A 3,006-nucleotide genomic window follows, 5' to 3' on the forward strand; every position below is an offset into this window, starting at 1 on the left:
TTCCATTCACACAAAAGAGGTGATGACAATACCTACCTCACCGAGCTCTTCTGAGGATGAAATCAGTGCCCGCCGCATAGGGAAATACTGTTTGTGGGTTCACTATTACCCAGCTCCCGTGGAAGGTGAGGCAGTCCACAATTCCGAAAGCGATGGAGCTGGTCGCACAGGGGTCTGTCCCCGGACCACGCAGGGACAGTCTGGTGGCCATTCTAGCAAAGGGCCTCCCTGGGCAGAGATTGTAGGCCTATTAATGACTTCAGCCACAACTTCTGCTTTACTTGGGACACAAAGGGGTTGGGTGGCTAGGAAGGTGTATGGATCAGATAAGGGAGGGGACAGGGTTTCTCAGCAAAGAGACTTGAGGCAGGCGATTGACAAGTGTCGCGCATTCTTTGAGGTAGATGTGGAGCCCATCCCTTTAGGAGGCGTAGAGAAGTCGCCCGGGTGGGTGTAGATGTGTGTACCGTGTTTAGTATGGATGCTGGCACATATGTGTTCACTGTCTAGGAATCCTATATGTTGTTCCAGTTACTACTGGAACTACCCTAAACTCAGTGGGAGTAATATAACCATCATTACTACCCTAATCCTGCGGGCTAGGTTAGGAACTGGAAGGGCACAGGGGGTATAGCTCATCTCTCCTCCACAACATCTGGACCTCAACAAAAAGACAGCTGGTGGCCAGGGCTGGGATCACTTGGAGGTGACCGTCCTCTTCACGCATCCGGTGGCCGATGCTGGCTGCTGGCTGGGACCTCAGCTAGGGCTGAAAAAGCTACTTGTGGCCTCACCACATGGCCGTCGGCTGCCCCGCTTCACGGCAGCCTCGGGCTGGGCTAACTTCTCACGTGGGAGCGCAGGGCTCCAAAGGTGAGGAATGTTCCCGCTAACAAAGCAGACGCTGGATTGCCTTGTAAGACCTAGCCATGGATGCCACAGGGAGTTATTTCAGCCCCATTGTATCAGATACAAGCAAGTCATAAACACCCCAAATTCAATGGGTGGAGGGCTAAATTCTACCTTTTTTTTTTTATGTTTACTTTGAGAGAGAAAGAGAGTGCACATGAGCAGGGGAGGAGCAGAGAGAGAGGGAGGGAGAGAATCCCAAGCAGGTTCCGTGCTGACACCATGGAACCTGACGTGGGGCTCGAACCCACGAACCCTTAGCTTGTGACCTGACACCGAAACCAAGAGTTGGACACTTGACTGACTGAGCCACGCAGGTGCCCCTAGAGTCCACCTCTTAATGGCGGAGCGGCAGTGTTCTGGAGGAACACAAGGGTCAGGAGATACTGGCTCTATGTTTTGAGCGAATATAATCTGCCACATGCGCTTCTTTTGAAAAAGACAGTTGGTTATACGAAGTTAGGAACTCTAGCCCTGCTTGCTAGTGTTCCTGAGTTCTCACGCCGTATACATGGCACATACTGGAAAGTAATAACCGAGTGTGTGCCAGGCAGTTTTATAATACAACACCCCCTGAAGCAGGTACTACCGTCAGCCCCAATTCACAAATGAAGTTCCTGGATGGTTAAGTAACTTGTCCAAGGTCGCATAACTCCTGAAGCACTGGAACTGGAACAATGGCAAGCTGCTGCCGGAATCCGGGCAATTAACCATTAAGCTCCTAAGGCTCGAAGCGTACCATTCACTTAATCACTCGGCCACTGGCATACTTACAGTATACCCACTATGTGCCAAGCACTGTGACGGGACCGTGTGTCAGTGGTGAGAGATGAAAAGTCCTGACCTCATGAGCTTATAGAATCTATACTACAGCTAATGGAAATTGATGTTTTTTTCCTTGAGAGAGAGACAGAGAGAGTGGGGGAAGGGGAAGAGGGAAAGAGAATTTTTTTAATGTTTATTTATTTTTGAGAGAGAGTGTTAGTGAGGGAAGGGCAGAGAGAGAGAGGGAGACAGAATCCGAAGCGGGCTCCAGGCTCTGAGCTGTCAGGACAGCACCCGACGCAGGGCTCGAACTCACGAGCCGTGAGGTCATGACCTGAACTGAAGTCGGATGCTTAACTAACACCCAGACGTCCCGAGGGAGAGAATTTTTTTTTTTTTAATTTTTTTTTCAACGTTTTTTAATTTATTTTTGGGACAGAGAGAGACAGAGCATGAACGGGGGAGGGGCAGAGAGAGAGGGAGACACAGGATCGGAAACAGGCTCCAGGCTCCGAGCCATCAGCCCAGAGCCTGACGCTGGGCTCGAACTCACGGACCGCGAGATCGTGACCTGGCTGAAGTCGGACGCTTAACCAACTGCGCCACCCAGGCGCCCCCCGAGGGAGAGAATTTTAAGCAGGCTCCACGCTCGGTGCAGAGCCTGATGCATGGCTCAATCCCACGACCCTGGGGTCATAACCTGAGCTTAAGTCAAGAGTCGGATGCTCAACCGACTGAGCCACCCAGGTGCCCCGGGGACTGATTTTTGAACCAGCAATTTGTAGCGCATTTATAGGGGGAATAAATGAGGACTGTTATTGAGCTAAGTATTCCTTGTACCCTATTTGATGCAGCTGAAAAGGATCCAGGGACAAATGTCCCTGTCTTATTTCTGGTGAGGGCGCAGACTCCGACGCCAGCCTGCGGACACTGGACTCTTACCACTTCCTGGCAGGCTAACCTCAGGCAAAGTTCTCTCCCCTCTGCGACCTTGTTCCCTCAGGTACGAGATGGCGGAACCGCACCTACCTCTGAGCGCAGCTGAGACCTAACCCAAGCGGGGTGCCTAGAACCCAGAGGCTAGTAACCCCAGGGTTAAGGTGGGGGGGGGGGGGGAATCACCGGCAGTAAGAACTGCCTTGTTCCACAATGTGGCACAATGCTGACATCTAGTGGCCAGTTGACATGGCTGGTTCTTTCCCGGGCAAAATTGTTCCAAAGGAACATAAGTCATTTTCTGTGATGTAATGCCTCAGCTCCAGGCCTTCCTCTTCAGACTCTAAAGTGCCCAGGTATTCCAGAAGCTGCTAGAATAATGTATTTTTGGCCCTG

At 51.5% G+C, this 3,006-nt stretch overlaps 1 long non-coding RNA gene across 1 annotated transcript in view; it reads right to left on the reverse strand.

Annotated features, from left to right (window-relative positions):
• LOC121020916 (uncharacterized) overlaps positions 1 to 1,071 on the reverse strand; it is a 3,421-nt gene extending 2,350 nt beyond the window's left edge. The window contains exon 1 of the long non-coding RNA XR_005786362.1: positions 37 to 1,071. This is a non-coding gene — a long non-coding RNA (uncharacterized LOC121020916). The remainder of the gene's footprint in view (positions 1 to 36) is intronic.
• Between the last annotated feature and the right edge of the window lie 1,935 nt (positions 1,072 to 3,006).

The sequence above is a fragment of the Herpailurus yagouaroundi genome, unplaced genomic scaffold (assembly GCF_014898765.1).
Source record: "Herpailurus yagouaroundi ecotype Mexico unplaced genomic scaffold, PumYag 77, whole genome shotgun sequence".
Classification (NCBI taxonomy): Eukaryota; Metazoa; Chordata; class Mammalia; order Carnivora; family Felidae; genus Herpailurus; species Herpailurus yagouaroundi.